The sequence below is a fragment of the Echinops telfairi genome, unplaced genomic scaffold (genome assembly GCF_000313985.2).
Source record: "Echinops telfairi isolate 266 unplaced genomic scaffold, ASM31398v2 ScPeMD7_15;HRSCAF=58, whole genome shotgun sequence".
Classification (NCBI taxonomy): Eukaryota; Metazoa; Chordata; class Mammalia; order Afrosoricida; family Tenrecidae; genus Echinops; species Echinops telfairi.
In genome coordinates this window covers 7,076,366-7,083,784 of record NW_022103912.1, presented here as the reverse complement: position 1 = coordinate 7,083,784, position 7,419 = coordinate 7,076,366, and the positions used below count along the sequence as shown (strand labels likewise).

The 7,419-nt window shown below is 43.0% G+C and overlaps 1 non-coding gene across 1 annotated transcript; it reads right to left on the bottom strand.

Annotated features, from left to right (window-relative positions):
- Nucleotides 1-3,346: 3,346 nt before the first annotated feature.
- On the bottom strand, nucleotides 3,347-3,453 carry LOC115868620. The gene has a single exon (XR_004045706.1). It is a non-coding gene; the product is annotated as a U6 spliceosomal RNA (small nuclear RNA).
- Between the last annotated feature and the right edge of the window lie 3,966 nt (nucleotides 3,454-7,419).

Here is a 7,419-nt window from a genome sequence, read left to right as displayed (position 1 = left end):
GTGCTGAAATGTTTCCATTGCCACTGGATCCACAAGACTTTCCACCCACTGGCCTGTGATCTTCCTGCATTTGGCATCATTGCATGTGTTGCATGAGTCTGGGGAGAAATATATAGACTTGTATCAGACATATAAGTTAATATCATACTTATGGACTTGATCTAGACTAGACTGGGATATTTTCTCAATATACATGTGCTCTTTTATATAAAACTCTTTCTTATACACGTATGAGAGTCTATTCATTTGTTTCTCTAGTCAACCTGGACTAACCAGGTAAAAACCAAGCCTTTCTCCTGTGGAGCAGCTGGTGAGTTTGAACTGCTGACCTTGTGGTTAGCAGCCCAACTTCAAACTGCTTTTTTAAACCCAGTGAAAATCAAACCAGTTATAAACCTTAAACCAGTGGTTCTCAACCTTCCTAATGCCATTTAATACAGTTCCTCATGTTGTGGTGACCGCCCCCCAACCATAAAATTATTTTCGTTGCTACTTCATAACGGTAATTTTGCAACTGTTAAGAATCGGATGACCCTGTGAAAGGGTCGTTCAACTCCCAAAGAGGTCATGACCCACAGGTTGAAAGCCACTTCCTTTAATAAACTGTGATGAAAGCAGATTTTACAATTACAATGATCACAATAGGCCACTAGCAGATTTTGCAATGATCACACCATACAATTCATACTCTAAACAATGTGACAGAAAGACAGGGTCTGCGTGTTTATAGTAAATTATACCTACATTTCTCCAGGAGTCATGAGACCACCATCCCCTGACGACTCATGCATCCCTGTTGATCTAAATGGGGGAGTGTTTTCATGCTGGGCCTGACCACATAACTCTTAAACCCCATGGGGCTGCTTTGAGCCTGGCTACTTATCTTTATCTATTGATTTATTTACTTTTAATTCTTCAGCCTTGTACTCATTTGTCATTAGTTCCCCATTTCCCCTAAGCTTGCCTGTCCTATGCCCAAAGGACCATTACATCTCTATAAATTTACCTATCCTGGACTTCACATATAGAAAAATATTAGCACGCACATACACACACACAACTAACAAAGATAACAAAGTAAATCAGATAAAAACCTCCATCAAAAATAAAGGAGAACATATTAAAAACTAGAACAGATTTAAATGAATCCCAAAGAAGATGAAACGATAGGGTGCTAAATTCCAACCTCACTGCATCTGCAACATTGCACTTTCCAAACCATTCTGCATTCCAGTGAACAAGGCTGTTCACATCCCTGGTCCACGGTCAGAGGGGATTCCCTAGGGGCTTGACCATGTGTATTTCCCCTTCACTTAAAAAAAAAAAAAAAGGGAAACCGGTTTAAAATGAGCCTCAAGGGAGATCAAATGCTAAGATGTTACATTTTGACATACTCTATTTGCCAAAGTTGAATTTACAATGCTCTCTGTGTGATAGCAGGGCTATTCAGATCCCTCAGCTGTGATCAGAAAGGATCCACTGGAGGCTAAGTCCATGTATGGACCATGCAAATGGATTGGGGGCTCCCATTGACATCCATAGCCTTCTGCAAACCAGGTGTTCACTATTTAAGCTTTGATACCATTGTCTTCTTTCGATTTGGCTTATATTATTGACAAAGTGTGCCTCACATAGGCTGGTGTGCTTCTTCCACGAGGACTTAGTAGATGCCTGACTTAGATGGATGCTTGTTTGAAAACAAGCCTTTAAGACCCCAGAAGACATTCTTCCTGTTAGCCTGGTACCATCTTGTTTCTTCACCACACTTTGCTATAGTAGCTATCTCTTCAGTTGAGGGTGAGCATCACACAGAGCATGTCATATGAGCAAATTATTTTCAGATTTGGGCTAGAATTAAGTGCAAGCTCAAGATCCATTCATACAACTCTGATTTGTATATGTCTCACTATCAATCATATCATCCTCCTGGGGCATCACTTCCAACTGCCATCAAGTCAGTGCTGACTCATAGGGCAGGGTAGAACTGCCCCTGCGAATCTCTGAGCCTGCAAATCTTCACAAGGCGAGAAAGCCTCACCCTTCCTCTATGGAGCTGGCTGGTGGTTTCAAACTGCTAAACTTGCAGTTAGCAGCCTGATATGTCACCCCTACTCGTTGATAGTGTGATTAGTTTAGGCAGTAATATAGAAGTCAAAACACTGCTGAGAAAAGAACGTTACAGAATGTAGGCTAACTATGAACTGCAATATGTGAATTGTTGACTTATATAGATGAAATCCTTAAGGGACTGGACACTATGCACACAAACAATGGGGCTTGGTGATAGGGCAAATCTTCCAATGATATCCATTCAGTGCAGCAGAGCCACACCTAACACATTAATTAATGCAGGTCATAATGAAGCGAGGAGTACATTAAACTAGTAAGTATATGGTAGTTCTGGGCCACCATTCACTGGGCACCCTCAAGGTAAGAGATTTGAACTAATGTCCAACATCTACCAGTCCTTGGGCTAGTAGTCTTCTGCTTCTTCTCGCACTAGGGGGTTTCAGATCCAATGGATACAGATTTGGGTTTGAGGTAAATCCCAGTTCCTTTAGTGGGGTTTCCCCATCAGGCCCTTCTAGGGTGGCCTATGAAGGATGTTGTGCACTTCAAAAGAAGACTAATGTCTCAGTAGTCTATATAGTCCATGGAGTGGGTCACAAAGGGCTACCTAGTAACTGTGCAATTAGGAACATAGACCAGATGTATTCTCCCTTTTGGTTAAACATTAAGCATTGGGAAGTGCTTTTGTTTATTTATTTACTTACTTATTCCTGTCGGGAGGTGGCTCTTCCTCATTTTCCTACCAACAGAGAGGTAATTGCCTTATCTGAGACATGCCGACTTTTCCCCCCAAACCCCACCCCGCATCCCATCTTGACTTGAATTTCCAGGAATGTGGTGGGAGTGTCTACGGATTGAGATGACCTTAACACAATTTGGATGGCCGCAACTGAATAATCTCCCCCCTCTCCCCAGGACCAATGATGTAGGAGTCCACTACTGTAAGATAAACATCAAGAGAAAGCAGCCCACTGCTCCCAGGTCATAGATTCATCCAGTCCCTTAAGAGAAGATAGAGAGCCTACCTAGTGGCGATAGGTACCGCCCCTTTTAAATGTTCATCTTAAAAACCACTTTGACAGAGGACACCTCCCACAGCTCTTTTAGGATATAGCTGCTTATCATACTCACCTTACTAGCCTCCTTCCTGAGTGAGAACATCTGTACTGATTAAGCTTAAAGGAAATTTTTATTGCCAGGGAAGGGACTGTTACCTTTTGGACTTGTAACAAACTAAATATTAAATTATATTATTTTTCTAGTCTGTTTGTTGTTGTGTAATATGGAATGCTTCACACATGTGCGTGCCATCATGGCGCAGGGGCCATGTTAATCTTCTCCGTATTGTTCCAGTGTTAGCAGATGTGCTGCCGAAGTAAGCAGTCTTTCTAGCATTTGTATTAAAAGTAGGCAACTCTTTCACCCCCCTTCTCAACCACAACATCAGTAGTTCAGAACCACTAGCCACTCCATGAGAGAAAGCTATGGTTTTCTTGTCCTGTAAAGAGTTACCTTCTCTGCCTTGTTCAACAGAGCCACTATCAGTCGGCATTGATTAAGTGACAGACAGATAGACAGAGAGAGAAATCCCTAACTATTGCCTCTTGTCCCTCAAGTAGAGATAACTCAGAGACAAGTCTGTGTAGAGATCCTGAGTTTGAAACTGTTCATTCAGATTTGGCACCCAGGAGAGAATTTTAACTCCCCCATACTGAATCAGAGTCTACCTTGTCACAAATTCCCCAGGCAATTTTTTAATTTGCATACCTAAAAATCTTCTGGGAATCCTGTAGCAAGGTAGATTCTGATTTAGAAGGTCTGTGGTTGAAGGGCAAATTCTCAGCAGGGGTCTGAATGGAAACACAGTGTAAGAAGCCTTCCAACCCAAACCATCCAAACAATTGCCATCAGGTCCCTCTTAACTTACAGAGACCATCTTTACAGTTTTTAAGATGCTAACTCTGCAGGGCGGTTAGAAGTCCAAAACTTGTGTGGCAGCACGACCAGAGATTCTTAGAAGCACTCTAGGGAGAGGAAAATATTACACGGTGTGTGTTGACCCATGGAAGATCTCGAAGATTGTAATATTAGATTTAACTCTTTGAATGTTTTCTCATAGCTGCCAATGCAAGTAGCATGGTTAATAGTAACTGCTCCGTGGTGCCTAGGGTATGTGCCATGTCTGAGATACAGGCTCTGGGTCTGGTTACCTATGTGGACTAAGAAGCTTCAAAATAGCTTGGGGGAAAAAATTGAACCCAAACCCTCCCAATCTTACCAGGGCTCCAGCAAACCTGGAATATGCAAGCTTGCAAAGGCAGCCTCAGAATGCACCCACCGAGGTGAGGAATCAGATCCTACGAACGACCACTTCTCTTTCTCAGAAGGCTGTGCCTCCTACTAAAAATGCAAAAACTTGTTCTAGGAAGACGAGGTCCTCAAATGTGCTATCAAGGGCCTTCACAAGCCAGACTATGTCCCAGGGCCAGTCGCTAGCCCTAAATGTAAAGTCAAAAAAGTCTGTTCTCCACAATTTTATCAGACAGAATCAATCAGCCACCTAAGGGTCTATGTAAATTAAACTCAGTGCTGGTCTCTAGGGCTCACAGATTAAAATGTCCCTGTTCCCCAAACTCTGCAACTGAACAGGGAGACTTGAAATTGAATAGACCATTACAATATGGTATTTGGCACAGATTAGAGCATTTGCCATAGACCAGGCAATGATTCTCCTGTTTTGCATGAAGTCTCTGTGCGTTGGAGCCAACCCAACTGCAGTTAACAGCAGTAACAGTAAAGTCAAGCAGAGGCCAGAGAGATGTCCGGGTCAACCCCTGATGCCAGAAAGCTCAATGTAGTAGTTACATAATCTCATGTCAACTTGAGGCTATTAAGAGTGAAGGGGTAGAGTCTTACCTGTAAATCAGGTCATAGCCTGATGCCCCCTTATGGGTGTGGCTTTCTCATGAGGATTCTGGGAACTTCCTTCTTCCTCCCAGGAAGTCTGACACTCCCTTTCTCTGCTTCACCTTCCTGTTAACAATCCACATGGAGCCGCGCTGAGGGCAGCCAGCACTCTGGAGATGCATCCACTGCCACTGGATCCACAAGACTTCGCACCCACCAGCCTGTGATTTTCTGAATTCTGCCTCATTACATGTGACTGCGTGAATCTGAAAAGTGATTTATGGGCTGGTATTGGACTTATGGGGTATTATTGGATTTATGGGCTTGATCTGGACTGAGCTGGGATGTTTTCTCAATATACAATTGCTGTTTGATATACAGCTCTTGCTTATACACATATGAGTGTCTATGGATTTGTTCTTCTAGTCTACCCAGCTTAACACATTCAGGAAAAGCTTTTCAAAAGATGTGATGCTTGAGTTTGGTGAAACGTCTGTTCTCATGTATCCCCAAATGCCATTGTGCCACTCCAAGACTCACTTGTTATGATCACAGAGGAGCTGAGGAAATTTCTTTCCCTGGTGTGGCAGCATATGATATCTTGGTTCAGAAACTGAACTTCTGTTTCCAAAGCTCTCCACTAGGGAAGCCATACTTAGAAACAATAATAATAAGAATATGAAAACTTCACCTTAGGGTGACAACACCACTGGGATAATTACTAGCATTTATTAGAAACCAGCGTCCACTAAAACATCCTTTTCTGGGTCAGGAGGTCTTCTGTAAGATGGAAACCATTTAGGTGGCCTAGCCCTGGAGTTAGGTACTAGAGAGAAAACATCAGAAAAATATTTCTGCTGCCCTGTTGGGCTAATTAATAGTAGTGACAGGCACTGACCTGCTCTGGGAAAGAAAGACAAGCCAGGTATAATTATCATAGGCTCCCTGGTGGGCAACTAAGTCTAAAAATGCAAACCTGATTAGCTGAGGTCAGGTTTGAAAGGAGACAAAATCTGGATCCTAGGTTCTTAAATTTATTTGGCCTTTTCAGAAAAAAAAAACAAAAATAATTCTCAGCACCCCTCTGCTTTTGTACTATAGCCCATGATCCAGGATACAGTATAGGTACCTACTTTTGCAGCCCCCCTGAATCATGCCAGTGCGCCCGAGGGAGTGACGTTACCACTTTGGGAAACACTGAGGCAAAGGCAGGTGGGAACGTCAAGGGGCACTGCCATCCTTGGTCTTCATCTTGGTCAAGAAACATTTGCGTGCAGCAATCCCGAGCGCAGTGCAAGCTCACGTGGGAGCGAATCCGTGTTGTTTTCAAAGACCCGGAAACACAGAGGGTGTCTCACTGCAGACTGGGCACACGATATGCAGGGAATGAATGGCGCTGAGGATGTATGGAATGAATGGAGCACATAGACCCAAGGTTAATTTTGCTGCTGCCATTTATTCCTTTGTAGCTTTTGCATAATTTCACCAAGCTATACAACTCAGGTCTTCTGTGAAAGGGAGAGGGGATTGGGGTGGGGGTGGCAGCAGGGAGGAATGAGAGTGGGAGAAAGAGGGCAAAGAGTATCTATTGCCAGATAAAGACAAGATGCCTTGCAAAATCTGAATTTCAGATAAGCAACAAATGATTATGTTATTATAAATGTGTCCCGAGTATTCTATGGGATATACGTATGCTAAGATTTCTTTGTTGGCTGGCTGGAATTCAAATTTAAGTGGAACTCCTATGTTGTATCTGGCAAAGGTATCCATTTCAGAAGTAGAGTAGGTTAATTGAACTTGAGGTAACTATTATTTCTGAAATCTCTTCGACTGAGTTCTTAGACCTCTGTCACTCTCATTACCATCTAGTCAAAGCCAACTCAGAGCAAGGCTATAGGACCAACTAGAACTTGCCCTGTGGATTTTTCTGAAAGTCTAGTTCTCTTTTCATTTTTTTAAGATCATTTTATTGGCGGCTCTTAGAGCTCTTACAACAACCCATACATCAATTGTATCAAGCATATTTGTGCATACATTGCCATCATTATTTTCTAAACACTTACTTTCTATTTGAGCCCTTGGTATCAGCACCTTATTTTTCCCTTCCACACGTCCTCCCACCCTGGGGACCCCTTGATAAAGTATAAATTATTATTATTTTCATATCTTACACCGATGGCTGTCAACCCTTCCCTCCATGGGTTCTGTTGTTCATCTGCCTGGGGGTGGTGGGGGCGGGGTGGTTTTGTGCCGATAATTGCAACCCTTCCTCTCCACCTCTCCCCACCTTCCTCCTATCCTCTTAGGATCGCTACTCCCACTTCTGTTCCTGAGGGGTTTATCTGATCTGGATTCCGTGTGTCATGAGCTCTTATCTGTACCAGTGTACATGCTCTCGTGTAGCCAGAACTGAAAGGCAGGACTTGGGTCATGATAGTGGGG